Genomic DNA, 25,498 nt, shown 5'->3' on the forward strand with positions numbered 1-25,498 from the left:
AAACTTACACAGTAGCTACTCTGGCCCTATATGTGTTGTGCTGTCCAGTGGTGCAAGTAGAGATCTTTTCTAAGTGGTACTGATAGTAAAAACGGGCGTGGTCACACAAAACTAGGGGAGTGGCTACATGACAAAAGGGGCATGGCCACATTATGCCACACAGCGTAATGCCCCTTACACATTATGCCAAAAACGTAATGCCCATTACACATTATGCCACACACCGTAATGCTTATTACACATTATGCCACACACCGTAATGCCCATTACACATTATTCCAGACACAGTAACACCCATTACACATTATTCCACACAATATAATGCCTTACATATTATGCTGCACACCATAATGCCTATTACATATTATGCCACACACCATAATGCCTATTACATATTATGCCTATGCCACTGACACCATTTTATGTCCCACACACAAAAATGCCCCTTATCAATTTTTCCCAGCGGTGGGCTGGTGGTACTGCGTACCACCACCATATTTCTTAATGGTACTCCGTACCACCCTACTTTCAGCACTGGTACTGTCATTAGATAATGTGTCACCACATGACATGCTTCTTATCTATAACTGCGGAATATTGTGCTGCCTGTAATTAAAGGGTTACCACACTCCTGGCAAATAGTTTTAGATAGCAAGATTTTCTACTTTTTTTTTTTTGTTTACTGCTGAGGATTATACTCAAATCTTTCCATCTATACTTTCATACAAGTAGTTAGTGCCTACTTACCTGTACATATTAAACAACAGGTACGTGCTTGTCTTATGTAGCCCATCCCTGCAATGCAAGTTTTGTTCTTCTGGAAGGTCTCCTAAGAAAATTGGGGCAGATGTATTAACCTGGAGAAGGCATAAGGAAGTGATAAACCAGTGATATGTGCAAGGTGATAAAGGAACCAGCCAATCAGATCCTAACTGTTAATTTACATATTGGAACTGATTGGCTGGTGCTAAACACAACACAGGGGTGAGTATCTACTGCGCCCACAGACAGCTGCGGTGAAGGCGTCCAAGGAGATGTCACTCTCTCTCCGAAAAGAACAATCACAAACAATACAATGGTACGCCTTCTACTGCGCTACCCGCCAGTTTTAGAATGTAAAATAATGGTCACTTTTCACACGGCTGTAATAAAGTCCCAAACACAAGGAGAAATAGCTTCCAACAGTTCAAATGATTCAGGCAGAGTGGTGTGTTAGAGTCTATATGGATGGTAATTGATAGATGTAGGTCGTATACAGGTACGCACCGTACTCACATGTGCGGTGTGCATGAACTGTTCATAAAGGTATCTTTCTCCTTACGTGGCGTGGATTCCCTCACTCTTCTTTCTTTTTTCAATCGCCGCTCATAAAACAGAGAAGGGCAAAGAAAGGGGGTGCAAAAACCCCGATGGTGTAATACGTTCAATATACGATTATCAGGATGATATGTGTAAAGCTAAGAAATCGATATTATATCAGGAACATACCCAACTTACATCAAAATAAGCGGGTTGCTCATATAAAGGTATCTTTTCACGTATTACACTATTGGGGTCTCTGTACTCCCTTGCTCTTCTCTTTTGTGAGGGTCCGAGCATCCTGTGGCCTCGACAATAGCACGGAAGGAGGTGAATAGGAAATAATCCGCTAAAGAAACCTTGATGTGCCTATGTGATATATACAGAACGTGAGTTTGGGGTACGCATGACCCTCTTTTTTCATCAGTACTTGTGAAAAGATACCTTTATATGAGCAACCCGCTTATTTTGATGTAAGTTGGGTATGTTCCTGATATAATATCGATTTCTTAGCTTTACACATATCATCCTGATAATCGTATATTGAACGTATTACACCATCGGGGTTTTTGCACCCCCTTTCTTTGCCCTTCTCTGTTTTATGAGCGGCGATTGAAAAAGGAAAGAAGAGTGAGGGAATCCACGACACGTAAGGAGGAGAAAGATACCTTTATGAACAGTTCATGCACACCGCATATGTGAGTACGGTGCGTACCTGTATACGACCTACATCTATCAATTACCATCCATATAGACTCTAACACACCACTCTGCCTGAATCATTTGAACTGTTGGAAGCTATTTCTCCTTGTGTTTGGGACTTTATTACAGCCGTGTGAAAAGTGACCATTATTTTACATTCTAAAACTGGCGAGTAGCGCAGTAGAAGGCGTACCATTGTATTGTTTGTGATTGGCTGGTGCCTTTATCACCTTGCACATATCACTGGTTTATCACTTCCTTTCGCCTTCTCCAGGTTAATACATCTACCCCATTGTGTGGTGCATGGCATACAAAGGGTTACACTGTTTGGATTCAGGTGTTACTGATGTGGTTGTGTCCAGTGCTTAAAGTGGTCCTAGAGAGGTGGTGGAACTCACCCCACCCCCTCTCGCCGGCACCCATGTAATAAAGGTATTGCCCGAACCCCAATAAATGGGCGTGGTCTCAAAAGGAAAGGGCTGTGGTCACACAATAGTATCCCCAATTAAAATTATGGCACACAGTAGCACAATCTTATTCACATTACACAACATAGTAGTGTCCCTTATTCATGTTATGACACACATTAGTGCCCCTTATACACAAAGCCCACAGTAGTAGCACCCCTTATACACATAATGCCCACAGTAGTAGCACCCCTAATACACATAATGCCCACAGTAGTAGCACCCCTAATACACATAATGCCCACAGTAGTAGCACCCCTAATACACATAATGCCCACAGTAGTAGCGCCCCTTATACAATGCCCACAGTAGTAGTGCCCCTTATGCAATGTCCACTGTACTGGTAGTGCCCACAGTGGTAGTGTCCCTTATATAGAGCACATAGTAATGGTGCTCCTTATGCAATCCCCCCAGTAGTAGTGCTCCTTATGTACCCAGGAGTGATGCCCCTTATGAAGTGCCCCCTTTACAATGCCCTCATTAGTAGTAATGTCCTTAATGGCAATGCACCTGTGTAGTATTGCCCCCAGTAGTAATGTCACCTGTAGTAATGCCCCCTGTAGTTTAGCCCCAGTAGTAATGCCCCTGTAGTTATTCGCCCAGTAGTTTAGCCCCCAGTGCTAATGCCCCTGCAGTTATGACCCTGTGTAGTTTACTCCCCCCTTTAGTTTAGCCTCCCAGTAGTAATGCCCCAAGTAGTTTAGCCCCTGTAGTTATGCCCCCAGTAGTTTAGCCTCCCTGTAGTTTAGCCCTCGTGTAGTTTGCCCCATGTAGTTTAGCCTCTGTAGTTATAGCCCCTGCAGTTATGCCCCCAGTAGTTTAGCCCCCCAGTAGTAATGCCCATGTAGTTTGCCCCCAGTAGTTAGCCCCCCAGTAATAATGCCCCTGTAGTTATGCCCCCCTCTAGTTTGCCCACCCCCCAGTAGTTTAGCCCCCCAGTAGTAATGCCCCTGTAGTTATGCCCCCCCTGTAGTAATGCCCCCAGTAGTTTAGCCCCCCTGCAGTTTGCCCCCAACAGTTTTGTTCCCCAGTAGTAATGCCCCTATGTAGTTTAGCCCCTGTAGTTAGCCCCCCAGTAGTTAGCCCCTATGTAGTTTGCCCCCAGTAGTTTAGCCCCCTGTAGTTTGCCCACAGTAGTTTAGCCCCTCAGTAGTTTAGGCCCTGTAGTTAGCCCCCCTGTAGTGTGCCTCCAGTAGTTTAGCTCCCTGTAGTAATGCCCTTATGTAGTTTAGCCCCTGTAGTTAGCCCCCCAGTAGTAATGCCTCCAGTAGTTAGCTCCTATGTAGTTTGCCCCCCCTGTAGTTAGCCCCCTAGTAGTAATGCCCCAATTAGTTAGCCCCTATGTACTTTGCCCCCAGTAGTAATGCCTCCGGTAGTTTAGCCCCCTGTAGTTTGCCCCGAATAGTTTAGCCCCCCAGTAGTAATGCCCCTGTGTAGTTTAGCCCCTGTAGTTAGCCCCCCAGTAGTAATACCACCAGTAGTTAGACCCTATGTAGTTTGCCCCCAGTAGTTATGCCCCCCTGTAGTTTGCCCCCAGTAGTTTAGCCCCCCCCCCCGTAATAATGCCCCCAGTAGTTAGCCCCTATGTACTTTGCCCCCAGTAGTTATGCTCCCAGTAGTTTAGCCCCCTGTAGTAATGCCCCTGTAGTTTAGCCTCCAGTAGTAATGTCCCCAGTAGTAATGCCCCTATGTAGTTTAGCCCCTGTAGTTAGCCCCCCAGTAGTAATGCCCCCAGTAGTTAGCCCCTATGTAGTTTGCCTCCAGTAGTAATGCGCCCCTGTAGTTTGCCCCTGTATTTAGCGCCCCAATAGTATTGACCCCAGTAGTTAGCCCCTATGTAGTTTGCCCCCAGTAGTTTAGCCCACCAGTAGTAATGCCCCCAGTAGTAATGCCCCTGTAGTTTAGCCCCCAGTAGTAATGCCCCTATGTAGTAATGCCCCTATGTAGTTTAGCCCCCCAGTAGTAATGCCCCCAGTAGTTTAGCCCCTGTAGTCAGCCCCCCTTTAGTAATGCCCCTAGTAGTAATGCCCCTATGTAGTTTACCCCCAGTAGAAGCGCCACTTACACAAACATATGGAAAAAAAAAACACAATACTCACCAAGCCCCGCTCCCGCGTCCGACCTCTGTGGTCCTTTCTGGCGTCCGCTCCTCAGCACTATGGTCTCTCCCATAGCGCACACTGACAGAGCTGGGAGCCGGAAGCCGGGGCTCAATAGTGAGCTCCTGCCGCCGGCTTCCGCTATGGAGTGGGAGCCGGGCGTCCACTGGTAATACAATCTCACCGGGCGCCCAGCCTTCCCTGAGATGTCGGTCACACTTTGGGTTAGGTGAGTTGGAGGAGGCAGAACTGCGTTACGTCTCCAAGTGGAACCGACGGAACGCAGTTCTGCCACATTCCGGCTCACTTTAACTCCTGGTTGTGGCCAATAATGGGACATTGGTGGTAGATTTACTAAAGTTCTAAAAATGAAATGACGTGGTGTTGCTAATAGGCAAACAATAAAATTCTAGCTATCATTTCTTTTGCATCCTAGAAAATGCTAGACAGAGTCTGATTGGTTACAACAACGCCACCACTATAGTAAATCTAGCCCTTTGAGATAAATGGGATGAGGGGTAGTGGTTTGAAGATTATTAGATATTTGGCTATACTGAGGGGATGCGGTCAGGATGCTGGTGGCCATAATGCAGACGCTGGAACTCCGACACGGATGAAATGCCGTTGCCAGATTCCCTACCGCTGGTATACCGTAAGTATGCGGGGACTGGTTACATTAGCCAACGGCAGGGTGGAGTATAGGTACCCCCCCAGGGAGCGGTGTGGGGTGAGCTTTAGCCACCACTGGGGATGGTTAGGGGGGGTATTGGGGGACGGTAGGTATACTTACCTAGCCCCTGTCGGTATTGTCTCAATCGGGATGCCGCGGTCGGTCATCTGACCGCCAGCACACCGACTGCTAGACAAAGAAGTGTGAGATAATCCCTAACCAGAAGCCGCAGGTACATACTGTATATAATGTCTGGTTAATACAGATATTACGGGGATTAATCAGTTTAAATACATGACTGATTTATTTTACATTTCATAATATACCCAGGGGTGCTTTAATTTAAAAAAAATGAATCATTAGAAAATAATTCACTGCATCTGATGATGTAACATTGGCTGCAACGTGAGGTGGGTCCTGTCCAAATGAATACTCATGTGGTTAGTCATTTCCATTACAGCTGCCCAAGGGCAGTCTGTTACTGTACAGTAGCCTGCAGTAAAAAGTGCAAGATAAAAAGGTATCTTAAAAGTATGAAAGAGACAAATAATAAAAAATGTTACCATCAATAAAGTTGCAAAGTCTTTATATAATACAGGTCGAGTATCCCATATCCAAATATTCCGAAATACGGAATATTCCGAAATACGGACTTTTTTGAGTGAGAGTGAGATAGTGAAACCTTTGTTTTTTGATGGCTCAATGTACACAAACTTTGTTTAATACACAAAGTTATTAAAACTATTGTATTAAATGACCTTCAGGCTGTGTGTATAAGGTGTATATGAAACATAAATTAATTGTGTGAATGTAGACACACTTTGTTCAATGCACAAAGTTACAAAAACTATTGGCTAAAATTACCTTCCGGCTGTGTGTATAAGGTGTATATGTAACAAAAATGCATTCTGTGCTTAGATTTAGGTCCTATCACCATGATATCTCATTATGGTATGCAATTATTCCAAAATACGGAAAAATCCGATATCCAAAATACCTCTGGTCCCAAGCATTTTGGATAAGGGATACTCAACCTGTAATACAAAAAAAATATATACAGTATATACTTTTTTTTTTACTTCTAGTGATCAGCTTTGGCATGCAGCAGGCAACATCTGATGTCAATTTCTGATTTGCTGGCCTCAGACAAAAAATGTTAATAAAAATTGTTTCCAAAGGATTTTGCAGCAGCTGAAGCCTGAGCTTGTAGAAGCTGTCGCTTTAGGCAGGTGCATGGTGGGGAGTCACTTGTTTGAAATCCCCCTCTAGATCAGAAATCACTAACCAATACTAAGATGAGCGTTTGTACAGCCATTGCTAGCACGGCCCAGGAATTGGTTCCTCTTTCCATATCTGTGTAAGCTGCAGACCTCGCATATAAGGCAAGGAAAGCTCTGCTAAAAGACAAAGATCAAACTCCTAAAAATCGAGATACGTTTAATTTGCCGGCTGACCGGATCCCGGCGGTCAGGCTACCAACGCCGGAATACCGACAGTCGGTAATGCTGCCAGCCGGAATACTGGCATTACAGGACTATTCCCACTCGTGGGTGTCCACGAGTGGGAATAGTCCTGTACAGTGGGTATAGATCCTGTGGCGAACCACAGAGCCCACAGCGTGGCAAGCACACCAAGCTCGCAAGGGGACTCTTTGCGCTCGCCCCGCTGCCGGACGGTAAATCATACTGAGGGGTACATTTACTAAGCAGTGATAATAGCGGAGAAGTGAGCCAGTGGAGATATTTCCCCATCAACCAATCAGCTGCTCTGTATCATTTTATAGTATGCAAATTATAGATGTTACTTCAGTGCTGATTGGTTGCCATGGGCAACTTCTCTACTGGCTCACTTCTCTGCTCTTATCACTGCTTAGTAAATGTACCCTTATATGTCTAAAAATCAGCTGTCCATCCAGTTGTGTAGCCATTATTACGGGATGTTGATATGTGACCGCCGGTCACAACACCACCTCCTCCATCCCGCCCCCTGAGAATCCCGACAGTCGGCAAGCCGACTAGCAGGGACCACAACACCCATAGAGTGGGAATAGAACCTGTGGTGACCGTAGGTCGCCACCGAGCCCGCCATGGACTTGTTGTGCCCCCCCCCCCATCCCCGCGCTAGCATTCTGCTGCCGGGATACTGGCGGTCACGCATACCCAACCCATTATCGCATGTACAGTATGATGAAAGCAGCAGGGCTGTGAATATATTTAGCAAGCAGCAATATATTGCCTCGAGCTGTTTTTGGACCTCCACTTTAGGATCCAAGGAACAAGTGGTGTGGGTGGTGAAGACGCAGTTTGCCTCATACCTCCCAACATGACCCATTCCAGGAGGGAAAAAATGCCCTCTTCATGTATTTCCCTCTTAACTAATGATTGGTGTCACCTGTGATGATCTAGTTAACCACTTGCCTGGCTTAGGGGGTCATTCCGCCCCGATCGCTCACTGCAGTTTATCGCAGCGATCGGGTCGGAACTGCGCATGCACTGGCGCCGCAGTGCGCTGGCGCATGCAAGACAGCCGAAGGCCGTCGTTGCCTAGCGATTGCCTCTGAGGCATGCGGGGCGGACTAGCCCTGTGCTTGGCGTCCCCCCCGCATGTCTGAGTGCCTGATCGTAGCTGTGCTAAATTTAGCACAGCTACGATCAACTCGGAATGACCCCCTTAGTCACATGTGATGCCACCAGAGCCAGGTGTACGTTACCTAGCAAGGTGGCATCACATTCGGCACAACGCAGTGTCCCTGTCGTGTTGATTAGGTGATCACAAGTGTATAAATGGATCTCCTCTGGCTCCCCAGATCTCCTGGAGTGATGTGGCCATCTCTGGCACTTCACTGGGGGTGGGTGATGGGGAATATCAAGTAAATGATGCTAGAGGGGGTAAAATAATAATTCAAAATCACATCGGTCACAGGGTGCTGTAGGGTGCATAAAAGGAGCTTTTTATAGGGTGGGAGGTTTAAAACATGGACTTATGTTTTGTAACTAAGTGGGTGTAGGGAGTACTAGTATTAACTTTTTGGAACACTGGCGCCAATGGGAGATGGGAAGTTATTTTAGAGTGGAGGCCTATGGACATGGTGGTGGTGGTGGTGGTGGGGATTATGGGGGGGGGGGGTACATATTTTTTTAAATAAAATATTTTAATACTAATAATACTGTTAAAGTTTTATAAGTAATTAAAAAAAACCAAACAAACACATTTTCTAAAAGGTTTTAGAAAAATCGTCAGTTAAGTGATTAATGGATAAAAAAAGCCGTTTCACCACAGGTGATGCCAATCATAAGTTACAGTAAGAGGGAAGTCTAGGAACAGACCACTTTGTCCCTCCTGGAGTGGCTCATGGCCCTCATTCCGAGTTGATCGCTCGCTAGCTGCTTTTAGCAGCAATGCACACGCTAGGCCACCGCCCTCTGGGAGTGTATCTTAGCTTAGCAGAATTGTGAACGAAAGATTAGCAGAATTGCTACTAAATATTTTCTTGTAGTTTCTGAGTAGCTCCAGACCTACTCCTAGATTGTGATCACCTCAGTGCGTTTAGTTCCTGGTTTGACGTCACAAACACGCCCTGCGTTCGGCCAGCCACTCCCCCGTTTCTCCAGACACTCCCGCGTTTTTACCTGGCACGCCTGCGTTTTTTAGCACACTCCCAGAAAACGCTCAGTTACCACCCAGAAACGCCCCTTTCCTGTCAATCACTCACCGATCAGCAGTGCGACTGAAAAGTGCCGCATGAACAACAGCAAAACTGCTAAGTTTTTAGTTAAATAATTAAGCGCATGCGCCCTGCGTACCATGCGCATGCGCATTTAGCAGCAAATCGCAGCATAGCGAAAATCGGCAACGAGAAAACAACTCGGAATGACCACCCATGTTGGGAGGTATGTGGTGTTGTGCTGCGGGAGGCAGGGCCATGGTTATAGGAAGGCAAACTCTGCCAAAATGCTCCCCCAAAATGAAAGACTGCGTAGGTCATGTAATATGGCCGAAAGCAACATAAACTCACCGGATGGGCATGCGGCACGCCTCTTAGTGCATCACTCTGGCACGTAAGGGGTTACAGTTTTTGTGGGAGGAATGGAAGAAAAACTGCCTGGATTGTGATTGGCTGGATTCTGCATAGGGGCCGGTCTGACATACATATAGTCTTCAGACCCAGCACATCCTGCCTCTCCCAGCTTTTTCCATGGACTGCTAAGTACACTTATTTATATTGGCCCTCATTCCGAGTTGATCGGTCGCAAGGCGAATTTAGCAGAGTTACACACGCTAAGCCGCCGCCTACTGGGAGTGAATCTTAGCTTCTTAAAATTGCGACCGACGTACGCGCAATATTGCGATTACAAACGAGTTAGCAGTTTCAGAGTAGCTCCAGACTTACTCTGCCTGTGCGATCATTTCAGTGCTTGTCGTTCCTGGTTGACGTCACAAACACACCCAGCGTTCGCCCAGGCACTCCCACCGTTTCTCCAGCCACTCCTGCGTTTTTTCCGGAAACGGTAGCGTTTTCAGCCACACGCCCCTGAAACGCCGTGTTTCCGCCCAGTAACACCCATTTCCTGTCAATCACATTACGATCGCCGGAGCGAAGAAAAAGCCGTGAGTAAGAATACTTTCTTCATAGTAAAGTTACTACTTGGCGCAGTCGCAGTGCGAACATTGCGCATGCGTACTAAGCGGATTTTCACTGCGATGCGATGAAAAAGAACGAGCGAACAACTCGGAATGAGGGCCATTATCTGCTTATTTTCCTTGCTCCATCTCATTTCCCTAGCTCTCTTTCTCTCTTGTGCTTTCCCTAATCTTCCTTCTATCTATCCCTGTGTCTCTTCTTTTGCCTATCTTTTTCTTAACCTTTATAGTAAGAGCATAGCTCCCAAACAGATGAGCAGCTTAGATCCTGCTGTACCATAAGTACGCAGCAGGATCTTCATAGTGCCGTAATCATGCTGTCCCAGCGCGGCGCGGCCCCCCCCTTCCCCCGGCTCATGGACTCCGTTATGGTCCGCCCGGCCCGGGGGAAGCCTGCCACGCCTGCAGTGCGGGAGCGTGTGCGGCCACCCACCCGTGCTCACCTTGTTCTCTCCATCCCCGCCGCTGGCTGCGGCTGGGGACGGAGCGCCGGGGGTCCGTGAGTGGCTGAGGCACCCTTCCAGGGACGGGGTTAAGCCGTCCCTACACCCGCCTCTGCCGCGTATTGCTGGTACGTCGGGGCGGCTGGCGGGCACGCTGGTCCTGGACTGACGGATCGGCGCTCCCGCCCGCCCCCCTCCTCCCCCCCCTCCTCCACCATCAGCCCCCACATGTTTTTACCTCTACGGAGGGCAAGGGGGGTTTTCCACCATCTCTCACTCCTCCTCCATCTCTCTCTCTCCACTGGGTGGGCGGGGGGGTCGCGCTGCTGCCGGACGTGGTGGGTCCGGGCAGCGAGCGCGTGCTGCAATACAGTTACCCATCACATCCCTCCATGACCCACTCCCCCTCCCCCCCTTTCCTCTTGCGGGCGGGGGGTCACGCGGCTGCCGGACGCAGTGGTTCCGTGCAGCGCGCGCGTGCTGACATATGTCAGGCCCACACCAGTGTAGCCCCAGGGAGGCCCCCTCTTACTGGGCCCGGTAGGGCTCATAATGTCCCAGCTCAGAAACGGGTTGCGTGCTCCCGCAGCGTCTTGGCGCGCCGTGCCTGCTCTGCCATGGCTGACGGGCCGGTACCGCCGGCGGACCATTTCGGGGGTGTCGCGCAGGGATGTTCTGCGTTCGCCCACGGTGGGAAGGGCCACCAGGCCTCTCCTGCAGTGGTTGGACCTGTGGCTCCGCCCCCATCTGTGTTTACACCCGCGTTTCATAGTAACGCTGCCAGTCTTGGCCGTGCGGCCCCGGCCGGTCCTATGCGGGCACCGGGTTGTCTGCCCCTCGCCGCGTCCGTATTGATAACTCGGACGCTGTTGCGGACAGCCCTCTGTCGGCCGATGCGCTGCATCTTTTTAGTAGTGCCGGCATTCGGGTATTTTATTCCAAGTCCAATGCCCGAGATAGGAGTAGGTCCCGGCGCAGGAGGATCAGGCAGACCTCTTTGCAGCGGGGCAGCTAGGCCGGCATACCCTACAGTTAGGGTCCGCCCAGGTCCTTGCTCCTTACGGGTGGTGTGCGAACCTCCCTTGGGGGCGCGGGACTCGCGTGCCGTGCCTAAGCTTACAGCCACGGCGTCCGCACCTTTGGTGGACGCCACAGTCTTGTCCATCATTTGTTCCGCATTATGCTGCCTCCTTGGCTTATGGCATCGTGCAGACGTTTACGCCGTTCCTGTCCTCTGGCGGAACGGCCAACCCGCCAGCCCCGCTCGCGGCGGCTGCGGGACTGGTGGGGTCCACAGGAACAGGGTCTTTCTTTTGTCTCCCCAGCCGTGGACATCGGGACTGGAATGGAGTCGGCCATTACCTCAGCAAGTCATCCGGGGTGCAGGGATGGATGGTGTTGCTTCTCGTGCAGGTGAGTCTTCATCGGACCCTGACGGGTCCCAGGGTAGTGCGGTTACCCCCCCCCATAGCGGGTTGGGATCTAATACTCAGTCCCGCTGCTCTAGCGAGGGTAGCATTACGCATAGGGTTTCTGGCTAGCACAGTAGATGCAGGCGCAGGGACACGGGCTTATCCCTTGGCTCCACATACTCTGAGGGGGTTTCCTTCTCCGACGGCGGCTTGCACAGGGCAAACGGCGCATGTGCCGGTGTTCAACCTCTTCCGCCTTGCAAGTTTCCGTCGAGTCGGACACCGGTCACCGCGCTAACACGGTGGTGCAACGTGGTCTTAGGCCCCGGGACCGGGACAGGATCCGTAAGGGCCAATACGTCAATATCTTCGCCCTTACTGGCGATCATCGTGAAGTTTCGCTTGCGGCTAGGTAATAGGACAGGGCAGCTAAGGTGCTTTGCTATCATACTCTATTTGGTCAGGCGCATGTTAATCTTCACGGAGTGTTCTTTAGTGACGCGCACGGACGAGCACATGACCCTAGTGCGCTATCACTTCCTTCTACACATACGGTACCATAAGTATAACTGGTCGGCTTGGCAACGTTATGATTAGGACTTCCGGCGCAAACTTCACGGCCGGGAGACCTACAATTTCGGTAAACCGGACGTCGAATCGTGCTCGGAGCCGACACGGGGCGCCGAGGGGGGGCATTTCTGCGAGTCTATGTCCAACGCGGCCGGGCTCTCAATCTGCCGCTTTTCGAGTGGGTCCGTCGCGCACGGGGCATCGTAACCGCTTCGCTTTTAATAATGCCCAATGTGAATTTGGGGGTATGGTGGCATTTTTCCTCCGCTGCATGGGATCAAGGACTGCACCAGTCCTGGGACAGGGGGTTATTCCGGCCCGCAGAGTCGCATTCCCACGGGCCAAGCGCTGGCCTTGGCCCCCGCCCAAAAATTAGATTACTTGCGCTCATACCCTGGCTGCGAGGGTACCCCAGGTGGTGTGGATGCCCAATTTTGGTTCTAGGGTTTCGCATACGGGTTCCCATTGCCGATATCTGGGCTAGTGGGTCCCGGGGCTGGTCCGACCCTGCGTTCAGCCTGAGAGTTTCCGGACGTGCTCCGACGGGATCTTCAGGCCGCGGTGATGTTGGGCAGGGTGATAGGCCACTTTTCGAATTCCCACCCCTTACCGGATTTGGTCTTGTCCCCCGTCGGGACGGTGCCCAAGAATACCTCGGGCACATTTATGCTCCCACAACATCTTCCTTTCCTCCGGGGTCATCGGTACATTATGCTACCCCTGAGTATCAGTGTAGGGTCATTTACCTGTCCTTTGATTCGGCCATCACCACCATTAGGTCTTTTGGACCGTGGGCCGTGATGGGTCAATTGGACATCCAGTCAGCATTTCGTCTTCTCCATCTGCGCCTTTCGGCCTTTCGGTATATGGGTTTTACATTGGACTATGGCCTTACATAGATCGGTTCTTCCCTATGGGTTTTTCCATCTCTTGCGCATACTCCGAGAGATTCGGTTCTTTCCTCCATTGGTACCTGGAGCATGCAATGGGCGAACGGGGACTTTCGCACTGCTTGGACGGTTTCCTTTACATCGGGCCACTGGACTTGCTGTGGAGGAGACTCGCCCTCTTTGCACACTTTGGGGTTCCGGTGGTGCCTGGGACGGCTGGGGGGCCCTCTACATCCTTGGTTTATCTCGGAATCCAGATTGATACGGTCACCAGCCTCTGTAGGCTCCCAGGGGATATGGTGTTGCGTCTTCACGATGATATCCTTTGTGCGCTTGCTGCGGGCAAGCTTACTTGCATGAAGGCTCAATCCCTATTGTGCCTGCTTAATTTTGCTTGCAAAGTTATCCCCATAGGTAGGGTTTTCTGTAGAAAATTGGAGCGGGCGACGGTTGGAATTCGACGCCCGCATCATTTTCTCAGATTGTCCCTCGAAATTAGCAGGGAGTTACGTACATGGGGTGACTTTCTAGTTCGTTTCAACGGCATCTGTATTGGGCAGAAGGCGGTCGTGTCTAGCTCCTCCCGGAAGCTTTTCACGGATGCCTCTGGTGCTTGCGGTTTCGGAGATTCTTTCGCTACCGGTGGTGCGCGTCTCCTTGGCCGAGGGCCTGGATTAGCGAGCGCATCACGATTAACATGCTGTTGCTGAAAAACTTTCCTGTTATGGACGCATTGCAGCTATGGCGCGATTCACTGCGTATCAAACTAGTGCTTCTGCGTATCAAACTAGTGATCTTCTGGTGCGACACTTTGGGCGTGGTTTTTTGCCATCATCAGGCAAAGATCCGCATCCTTGCCGGGCCTACGGGGCATTGCGCAGATAGTCTTGCGAGGCTTGGTGAACAACATTCCGTTGCGAGCCAAGTATGTCCCAGCCGTGCGCAACGACATTGCTGATGCCCTTTCTCGCGGCGCTTGGCAGCGGTTTAGGTGGTTGGGTCCTGCAGCTTTACTCCAAGGGGAATTATGTTCTGCTTATGTGTGGCAGGTTATCCGCTCGGATTGAGGCTTTAGCCCACAGGTCGTTGGCTCCTGTAACTTTCGCGGCTTATCTGGTCGCCTGGGAGCGGTGGAGTCGCTGCCTTCTGGAGAGGGGCCATAGTGGTAAGACACCCCACGACTTACTTTTCGTTTACATCTGGGTTTTGTACACCAACTGAGGTTTGCGGGCGTACGTTGGTAGGGTTCTAGTGGGTATATCATAATTTCTGCAACTTCGGGAGGAGGTGGCCTTTATTAAGTCCATTTTCCTCCAGAGGGTGTTGAGTGGATGGGCTCCTGTGATCCCGTCCCCAATCACTGGGTCTTTGTTGAGGCGCATTTTAGGATCCCTACGGAGTATTTTCTCTTCGGGGTATGAAGTTCGCCTCTTCATGACGGCCTCTACAATGGTGTTTCACGGTGCGTTCAGGGTGGGCGAGCCGGTGTCCGTTTCTCTGACTTCTGCCTCGCTCATGCTGGCGGCCTACGTCGACGTACGTCCCGACGGTTTGCGGTGTGGGATTCAGCGCTCCAAGACTGCTGTAGCCGGCAGGGGCAGTGGGTTCGAGTGGATCGGGCTTGGGTGCGGGGCATTTGTCCATTTGCCGCGGCCCGGTCTCATTCGTCCGTACGGCCTCCTATGCCTGACGGGTGGCTCGTCCATTGTGACGGTTACCTGTTGACCAGATATCATTTCCGGTCGGTTTTGGGGCGTTGTATTTTATACCTGGGTCTAACTCCGGCCGACTATGGGACTCACTCTTTCCGCATCGGCGCTGCTTTAGCTGCTGCTGCGGCGGGTTAGTCCAGAGTTGATGTCCGGGCACTGGGTAGGTGGAGGTCTGTTGCAGTCAGTCGCTATACCAGGCCTTTTCCTCCCAGTGCGCCCCTTTGAGGATTAGCCGCTCGTCACATTCGCCCTTTGCGATTGTGGGGGCCTTGAGGAATTTTTGCTTTATCGTTGGTTTTAATTACGGTTTTTGCCGGCTGACGAAGTTTTGTGTTTTTGCCTCAAGTCAAATTGGGCGACCCCCCCCCCCTCCCCCCCTCCCTGTTAGGGACGCAGGTTAGGTTTCCCAGTTTCCACTATATTTTGTTTATTAACCTCAGTCACAGGGACGCAGGTTAGGTTACTCATTTTCTCCATACTATATTTCATTTATTAACCTCGGGTGGCAATGATCTGGTACGCCGGGTCTTGAGGTCTGTTTAGCTTCGGTTCTGTTTTCTTTAGTTTGGAGTTGAGTTTTTCCTCATTTTATGCTTTGTTTAGTTGAGTGGAGTTTTCGGTTCGGTGGCGGTGGCAGGTTGGTAACCTGGCAGTTGGCCGGTTTCTGAACGGTTATTTTAGTTTAACTTAAGGAGTTTATTGTTAGTAAGTTCGGGTGAACTTTTAGGTATTTTTATAGTCTTATAATTAAGTGATGGGCTCCACCGTACTTGGTGGGCCCATATGATGGATCATAAACATGTGTGGATATCGGGGCCGGAGGCCCAATTTTTTATCCCGTAGGGGCGGAGCGTACCTCCGTCCCTACAACTGTTGGTGGGCAGGGGTAGTGGCAGAAGGTCGACCCCTGGCCTTGGATTTTGGATTTCTCTAACGTCCTAAGTGGATGCTGGGGACTCCGTCAGGACCATGGGGAATAGCGGCTCCGCAGGAGACAGGGCACAAAAAGTAAGCTTTTAGGATCACATGGTGTGTACTGGCTCCTCCCCCTATAACCCTCCTCCAAGCCTCAGTTAGGTTTTTGTGCCCGTCCGAGCAGGGTGCAATCTAGGTGGCTCTCCTAAAGAGCTGCTTAGAAAAAGTTTTTTAGGTTTTTTATTTTCAGTGAGTCCTGCTGGCAACAGGCTCACTGCATCGAGGGACTTAGGGGAGAGAATTTCAACTCACCTGCGTGCAGGATGGATTGGATTCTTAGGCTACTGGACACCATTAGCTCCAGAGGGAGTCGGAACACAGGTCTCACCCTGGGGTTCGTCCCGGAGCCGCGCCGCCGACCCCCCTTATAGATGCTGAAGATTGAAGGTCCGGAAACAGGCGGCAGAAGGCTCTTCAGTCTTCATGAAGGTAGCGCACAGCACTGCAGCTGTGCGCCATTGTTGTCACACACTTCACACCAGACGGTCACGGAGGGTGCAGGGCGCTGCTGGGGGCGCCCTGGGCAGCAATATATAATACCTTTTATGGCAAAAGAATACATCACATATAGCCATTAAGGCTATATGTATGTATTTAACCCATGCCAAATGTCTAAAACTCCGGGAGAAAAGCCCGCCGGAATAGGGGGCGGGGCTTATTCTCCTCAGCACACAGCGCCATTTTCCTGCTCAGCTCCGCTGTGAGGAAGGCTCCCAGGACTCTCCCCTGCACTGCACTACAGAAACAGGGTAAAACAGAGAGGGGGGGCATATTTTGGCGATATTTTTTATATATTTAAGCGGCTATAAGGAACAACACTTATATAGGGTTGTTCCCATATATATTATAGCGCTTGGGTGTGTGCTGGCAAACTCTCCCTCTGTCTCCCCAAAGGGCTAGTGGTGTCCTGTCTTCGATAAGAGCATTCCCTGTGTGTCTGCTGTGTGTCGGTACGTGTGTGTCGACATGTATGAGGACGATGTTGGCGTGGAGGCAGAGCAATTGCCGATAATGGTGATGTCACCCCCCAGGGAGTCGACACCGGAATGGATGGCTTTGTTTATGGAATTACGTGATAATGTCAGCACATTACAAAAATCAGTTGACGACATGAGACGGCCGGCAAACCAGTTAGTACCTGCCCAGGCGTCTCAGACACCGTCAGGGGCTGTAAAGCGCCCTTTACCTCAGTCGGTCGACACAGACCCAGACACAGACACTGAATCTAGTGTCGACGGTGATGAAACAAACGTATTTTCAAGTAGGGCCACACGTTATATGATCACGGCAATGAAGGAGGCTTTGCATATCTCTGATACTACAAGTACCACAAAAAGGGGTATTATGTGGGGGGTGAAAAAACTACCTGTAGTTTTTCCTGAATCAGAGGAATTAAATGATGTATGTGATGAAGCGTGGGTTAACCCAGATAGAAAAATGCTAATTTCAAAAAAGTTATTAGCATTATACCCTTTCCCGCCAGAGGTTAGGGCGCGCTGGGAAACACCCCCTAGGGTGGATAAGGCGCTCACACGCTTATCGAAACAAGTGGCGTTACCGTCTCCTGATAGGGCCGCCCTCAAGGATCCAGCTGATAGGAGGCTGGAAACTACCCTGAAAAGTATATACACTCATACTGGTGTTATACTGCGACCAGCCATCGCCTCAGCCTGGATGTGCAGTGCTGGGGTCGTCTGGTTGGATTCCCTGACTGAAAATATTGATACCCTGGATAGGGACAGTATTTTATTGACTATAGAGCAATTAAAGGATGCTTTCCTTTATATGCGAGATGCGCAGAGAGATATTTGCACTCTGGCATCGAGAGTAAATGCGATGTCCATATCTGCCAGAAGGAGTTTATGGACGCGACAGTGGTCAGGTGATGCGGATTCCAAACGACATATGGAAGTATTGCCGTATAAAGGGGAGGAATTATTTGGCGTCGGTCTATCGGATCTGGTGGCTACGGCAACTGCCGGAAAATCCACTTTTTTACCTCAGACCCCCTCCCAACAGAAAAAGACACCGTCTTTTCAGCCGCAGTCCTTTCGTTCCTATAAGAACAAGCGGACAAAAGGACAGTCATATCTGCCTCGGGGCAGAGGAAGGGGTAAGAGAGGGCAGCAAGCAGCCCCTGCCCAGGAACAGAAGCCCTCCCAGGGTTCTGCAAAGCCCTCAGCATGACGCTGGGGCCTTACAAGCGGACTCAGGAACGGTGGGGGGTCGACTCAAGAATTTCAGCGCACAGTGGGCTTGCTCACAGGTGGACCCCTGGATTCTACAGGTAGTATCTCAGGGTTACAGGTTGGAATTCGAGAAGTCTCCCCCTCGCCGGTTCCTAAAGTCTGCTTTGCCAACGTCTCCCTCGGACAGGGCGACGGTATTGGAAGCCATTCACAAGCTGTTTGCTCAGCAGGTGATAGTCAAGGTACCCCTCCTACAACAGGGAAAGGGGTATTACTCCACGCTATTTGTGGTACCGAAGCCGGACGGCTCGGTAAGACCTATTCTAAATCTCAAATCTTTGAACCTGTACATACAAAAATTCAAGTTCAAGATGGAGTCACTCAGAGCAGTGATAGCGAATCTGGAAGAAGGGGACTTTATGGTGTCCCTGGACATAAAGGACGCTTACCTGCATGTCCCAATTTGCCCTTCACATCAAGGGTACCTCAGGTTCGTGGTGCAAAACTGTCATTATCAGTTTCAGACGCTGCCGTTTGGATTGTCCACGGCACCTCGGGTCTTTACCAAGGTAATGGCCGAAATGATGATCCTTCTACGAAGAAGAGGCGTATTAATTATCCCTTACTTGGACGATCTCCTGATAAGGGCAAGATCCAGAGAACAGCTGGAAGACGGAGTAGCACTAACCCAACTAGTGCTGCAACAACACGGGTGGATTCTGAATTTTCCAAAATCTCAGTTGACCCCGACGACACGTCTGCTGTTCCTGGGAATGATTCTGGACACGGTTCAGAAAAAGGTGTTTCTTCCGGAGGAGAAAGCCAGGGAGTTATCCGAACTTGTCAGGAACCTCCTAAAACCAGGGACAGTGTCTGTGCATCAATGCACAAGAGTCCTGGGAAAGATGGTGGCTTCTTACGAAGCGATTCCATTCGGCAGATTCCACGCACGAACTTTTCAGTGGGATCTGCTGGACAAATGGTCCGGATCGCATCTGCAGATGCATCAGCGGATAACCTTATCGCCACGGACAAGGGTGTCTCTTCTGTGGTGGTTGCAGAGTGCTCATCTGTTAGAGGGCCGCAGATTCGGCATACAGGACTGGGTCCTGGTGACCACGGATGCCAGTCTGAGAGGCTGGGGAGCGGTCACACAAGGAAGAAACTTCCAGGGAGTATGGTCAAGCCTGGAGATGTCTCTTCACATAAATATACTGGAGCTAAGAGCGATTTACAATGCTCTAAGTCTGGCAAAACCCCTGCTTCAGGGTCAGCCGGTGTTGATCCAGTCGGACAACATTACGGCAGTCGCCCACGTAAACAGACAGGGCGGCACAAGAAGCAGGACAGCAATGGCAGAAGCTGCAAGGATTCTTCGCTGGGCGGAAGATCATGTGATAGCACTGTCAGCAGTATTCATTCCGGGAGTGGACAACTGGGAAGCAGACTTCCTCAGCAGACACGATCTACACCCGGGAGAGTGGGGACTTCATCCAGAAGTCTTCCACATGATTGTGAACCGTTGGGAAAAACCAATGGTGGATATGATGGCGTCCCGCCTCAACAAAAAACTGGACAGGTATTGCGCCAGGTCAAGAGATCCTCAGGCAATAGCTGTGGACGCTCTGGTAACACCGTGGGTGTTCCAGTCAGAATATGTGTTCCCTCCTCTGCCTCTCATACCAAAAGTACTGAGAATTATACGGCAAAAGGGAGTAAGAACGATACTAGTGGCTCCGGATTGGCCAAGAAGAACTTGGTACCCGGAACTTCAAGAGATGCTCACGGAGGATCCGTGGCCTCTACCTCTAAGACGGGACCTGCTTCAGCAGGGACCGTGTCTATTCCAAGACTTACCGCGGCTGCGTTTGACGGCATGGCGGTTGAACGCCGAATTCTAAAGGAAAAAGGCATTCCGGAAGAGGTCATTCCTACACTGGTAAAGGCCAGGAAGGAGGTGACTGCACAACATTATCACCGCATTTGGAGAAAATATGTTGCGTGGTGTGAGGCCAGGAAGGCCCCCACGGAGGAATTTCAACTGGGTCGATTCCTACATTTCCTGCAAACAGGATTGTCTATGGGCCTCAAATTGGGGTCCATTAAGGTTCAAATTTCGGCCCTGTCGATTTTCTTCCAGAAAGAATTGGCTTCAGTTCCTGAAGTCCAGACTTTTGTAAAAGGAGTACTACATATACAGCCCCCGGTTGTGCCCCCAGTGGCACCGTGGGATCTTAATGTAGTCTTGGATTTTCTAAAATCCCATTGGTTTGAGCCGCTCAAATCGGTGGAGATGAAGTATCTTACATGGAAAGTAACCATGCTACTGGCCCTGGCTTCAGCCAGGAGAGTATCAGAATTGGCGGCTTTATCATATAAGAGCCCATATCTGATTTTCCATACGGACAGGGCAGAACTGCGGACGCGTCCTCATTTTCTGCCTAAGGTGGTGTCAGCGTTTCACCTGAACCAGCCTATTGTGGTGCCTGCGGCTACTAACGAGTTGGAGGATTCCAAGTTGTTGGACGTGGTCCGGGCATTGAAAATATATATTTCAAGAACGGCTGGAGTCAGAAAGTCTGACTCACTGCTTATATTGTATGCACCCAACAAGATGGGTGCTCCTGCTTCTAAGCAGACGATTGCTCGTTGGATTTGTAGCACAATTCAACTTGCACATTCTGTGGCAGGCTTGCCACAACCTAAATCTGTCAAGGCCCATTCCACAAGGAAAGTGGGCTCATCCTGGGCGGCTGCCCGGGGAGTCTCGGCATTACAACTCTGCCGAGCTGCTACTTGGTCAGGGGCAAACACGTTTGCAAAATTCTACAAATTTGATACCCTGGCTGAGGAGGACCTTGAGTTCTCTCATTCGGTGCTGCAGAGTCATCCGCACTCTCCCGCCCGTTTGGGAGCTTTGGTATAATCCCCATGGTCCTGACGGAGTCCCCAGCATCCACTTAGGACGTTAGAGAAAATAAGAATTTACTTACCGATAATTCTATTTCTCGTAGTCCGTAGTGGATGCTGGGCGCCCATCCCAAGTGCGGATTGTCTGCAATACTTGTACATAGTTATTGTTACAAAAAAATCGGGTTGTTATTTGTTGTGAGCCGTCTGTTCAGAAGCTCCTACGTTTGTCATACTGTTAACTGGGTTCAGATCACAAGTTATACGGTGTGATTGGTGTGGCTTGTATGAGTCTTACCCGGGGTTCAATATCCTTCCTTATTGTGTACGCTCGTCCGGGCACAGTACCTAACTGAGGCTTGGAGGAGGGTCATAGGGGGAGGAGCCAGTACACACCATGTGATCCTAAAAGCTTACTTTTTGTGCCCTGTCTCCTGCGGAGCCGCTATTCCCCATGGTCCTGACGGAGTCCCCAGCATCCACTACGGACTACGAGAAATAGAATTATCGGTAAGTAAATTCTTATTTTCCGATGTCTGGGATGTAGGCAGGAGGCCGATCCCGGAACATCTGGGGCAGAAGGCCCCCTCACACATATGTTTTATTGCTCGGGATGGAGGCAGCAGGCCGATCCCGGAACATCTGGGGCAGAAGGCCCCCTCACACACACATGTTTATTGCTCTATTTTGTCATATAATTTTGGATCACCCTTATTAAGTTGTTTATCATGCTTAACCGTTCTTCTCCCCGCCACCTTAGTTAGAGAGGGAAGTCTGCATTTTTAGTTTTAGTTTTAATAGGCCTTCCTCTCAGTCAAAATAAAAAGCTGACCCCTTTCACGCCAATTACAGTTGTTGTGTCTTCATTTATTAGGATAAGTGTGCTTGAGTGGCGTGCGGATGCATCTGACGTGTGAAGTTTAAGACTGCGTAGGTCATGTAATATGGCCGAAAGCAACATAAACTCACCGGATGGGCATGCGGCACGCCTCTTAGTGCATCACTCTGGCACGTAAGGGGTTACAGTTTTTGTGGGAGGAATGGAAGAAAAACTGCCTGGATTGTGATTGGCTGGATTCTGCATAGGGGCCGGTCTGACATACATATAGTCTTTAGACCCAGCACATCCTGCCTCTCCCAGCTTTTTCCATGACCCACCCTCCCGCCCTGGGGAGTTGGTTTTTGTTGCTCCAGTAGGGTTACTTGTGTCGGCTTTTGGTGGCCGGTTTCTGAACGGTTATTTTAGTTTAACTTAAGGAGTTTGTTAGTAAGTTCGGGTGAACTTTTAGGTATTTTTATAGTCTTATAATTAAGTGATGGGCTCCACCGTACTTGGTGGGCCCATATGATGGATCATAAACATGTGTGGATATCGGGGCCGGAGGCCCAATTTTTTATCCCGTAGGGGCGGAGCGTACCTCCGTCCCTACAACTGTTGGTGGGCAGGGGTAGTGGCAGAAGGTCGACCCCTGGCCTTGGATTTTTGATTTCCGATGTCTGGGATGTAGGCAGGAGGCCGATCCCGGAACATCTGGGGCAGAAGGCCCCCTCACACATATGTTTTATTGCTCGGGATGGAGGCAGCAGGCCGATCCCGGAACATCTGGGGCAGAAGGCCCCCTCACACACACATGTTTATTGCTCTATTTTGTCATATAATTTTGGATCACCCTTATTAAGTTGTTTATCATGCTTAACCGTTCTTCTCCCCGCCACCTTAGTTAGAGAGGGAAGTCTGCATTTTTAGTTTTAGTTTTAATAGGCCTTCCTCTCAGTCAAAATAAAAAGCTGACCCCTTTCACGCCAATTACAGTTGTTGTGTCTTCATTTATTAGGATAAGTGTGCTTGAGTGGCGTGCGGATGCATCTGACGTGTGAAGTTTATAGTCCCCCCCTCATGTTGCAGCAGGACAGCAGGCAAGAATGGAACAAGCCATAACATTGAACTGCAATTATTTTACAGTTGATTAGATTACACTAGTTAAATGTAAAAATAAATTACCCCAATGTACACATCAGACATTGGGGGTCATTCCGAGTTGATAGCTCGCTAGCAGGTTTTAGCAGCCGTGCAAACGCATTGTCGCCGCCCACTGGGGAGTGTATTTTTGCTTTGCAGAAGTGCGAACGCTTGTGCAGCAGAGCGCCTGCAAAATCTTTTTGTGCAAAACAAGACCAGCCCTGTAGTTACTCTTCATGTGCGTTGATTCTAACGACGGAGGGAAGGCTTTTGACGTCACACACCCGCCCAGCGAACGCCCAGCCACGCCTGCATTTTCTCCGACACGCGTGCGTTTTTCGAAGCACTCCCTGAAAACGATCAGTTGACACCCAGAAACGCCCCCTTCCTGTCAATCTTCTTGCGGCCGCCAGTGCGAATTAAAACGTCGCTAGAACCTGTGCAAAACCAAAAAGGACTTTGTACCCGTACGTCGCACGTGCGCATTACGGTGCATACGCATGCGCAGAAATGCCACTTTTTAGCCTGATCGCTGCGCTGCGAACAACGGCAGCTAGCGAACAACTCCGAATGACCCCCTTAGAAACATAGAATGTGACGGCAGATAACAACCGCTTGGTCCATCTAGTCTGCCCCTTTTTTACCATATTTTTACCTCAAACCTCATTTGATCCTTATTTCTGTGTAAGGATATCCTTATGTCTATCCCATGCACTTTAAATTGCTCTACTGTCTTAGCCTCTACCACCTCTGATGGGAGGCTATTCCACTTGTCCACTACCCTTTCTGTGAAGTAATTTTTCCTCAAATTTCCCCTGAACCTCCTTCCCTCCAGTCTCAGGGGTATGGGTCTTTGGGTCGACACGCATTAGGTCGACATGCATTGGGTCGAACACTGAAGGGCGACATGCACTAGGTCGACAGGGTCGTTAGGTCGACATGTGCAAGGTCGACAGGTCAAAAGGTCGACATGTTTTTTTTAAAACTTTTTTTGTGGTGTCGTTTTCTTCGTAGAGTGACGGGGAACCCCAGTTAGTGCACCGCTTCGCTCGCCATGTTTCGGGCAAGGTGCCTCGCTCCGCTACAGCTGCGCTCGGCACAGATTACCGTTTCCCATTAGTAGTCCACGTGGATCGTAAAGTATGATAAAGGTCAAAAAATGGAAAAAAAATCATGAAAAACTCATGTCGACCTTTTGACCTGCACATGTCGACCTACTGAACCTGTCGACCTAGACACCCTGTCGACCTAGTGCATGTTGACCTTTAGTGGTCCACCCAATGCTTGTCGACCTAATGCATGTCGACCTAACGACCAGTCTCAGTGCATGTCCTCGTGTTCTAATACCTCTCTTCATTTGGAGAATGTTTTCCTTCTAGACTTTGTTAAAACCTTTGATATATTTGAAAGCTTCTATCATGTCCCCCCTTCCCCCATGTTACACTGGATGCAAAATGTAATGATTTATGTTCCTAGGATGTTTCTGCCCCGCTAAAACAATGAATTCAACTTGATCAGAAACTCACATGTATGTGACCTCTTACATCTTTGCTCCGTGCGCTACAAGTTGCGTTACACGTGAGTGCCGTGTGACTCTATAGCGCTGATCATCTTTTCTTTGTGTTTTTTTTTTCTGTGAAATTGCATTTTAGACGCAAAGTAATCTGTAATAGTACACACAAATGGGTGGTGTTCAGTAGGCCGGCTGTTGGGATCCCAGCGCTCAGTATACCGGCGCCGGATCCCGACCCCCTGGATACCAACACCTATTCTCCCTCTTGGGGGACCACGACCCCCATGGAGGGAGAATAAATAGCAACGTGCCTGTAGCGTGGCAAGTGCAGCGAGCCCGCAAGGGGCTCACTTGTGGCCGCCCAGCTGTTGGTATGCCGGCGGTCGGGATTCCAGCGCCGGGATCCCGGCCGCCGGCATACCATACTACACCCCACACAAACAGCTTCTGCTGATTAAAGTGATATGCAGCATGCCTAAATTCTGTGTGTGACTGCAGCTGTATCTGCATACAAAATGCTGTGCTTTCATGGAAAACACTGTAACGTGGCATTTCGGATGCAGATAGAGCCGCAATTACACACAGAGTATATGCATGCTGTGTATCTTTTTTTTTTTAAATCAGCAACAGCAGCTTGTGCGTCCTATTACATTACTTTGCGTCTAAGATTTCACGGGAAAAAACACACACGAAAAAAAAAAAGCACTCAGCACTACCCGAGTCCGGAAACGGCATGGTGCGACTTCAAGGGCTCTTTAGCGTTACTGCAGCAAGGATGTAAGAGGACACACCTGTAGACAGGAAGAAGGAAAGCGATGGAAACAAAGTTAGGACAACGCAAAATGAATCTGGCATCTATCGCAGGCCACAGGTTCTCAAACTCTGCCCCCAGGACCCCAAACAGAGCATATTTTCCAGCTTTCTTCACAGAATCACAAGTGAAATAATAGGATTTTAATACCTACCGGTAAATCCTTTTCTCTTAGTTCGTAGAGGATGCTGGGGACTCCGTAAGGACCATGGGGTATAGACGGGATCCGCAGGAG

At 49.7% G+C, this 25,498-nt stretch overlaps 1 protein-coding gene across 13 annotated transcripts in view; it reads right to left on the reverse strand.

Moving 5' to 3' along the window:
• PPFIBP2 (PPFIA binding protein 2) overlaps nucleotides 1-25,498 on the reverse strand; it is a 302,451-nt gene that overhangs the window by 104,753 nt on the left and 172,200 nt on the right. The window contains exon 1 of one of the 13 annotated variants that reach the window (XM_063944508.1): nucleotides 9-45. The exons of the other annotated variants lie outside the window; for them this stretch is intronic. The gene's annotated coding sequence lies outside the window, so the exon portion shown is untranslated. Of the gene's footprint in view, nucleotides 1-8; nucleotides 46-25,498 lie in introns of those variants that run through there. 13 annotated transcript variants of the gene reach the window in all.

This window comes from Pseudophryne corroboree, chromosome 11 (assembly GCF_028390025.1).
Source record: "Pseudophryne corroboree isolate aPseCor3 chromosome 11, aPseCor3.hap2, whole genome shotgun sequence".
NCBI lineage: Eukaryota > Metazoa > Chordata > Amphibia > Anura > Myobatrachidae > Pseudophryne > Pseudophryne corroboree.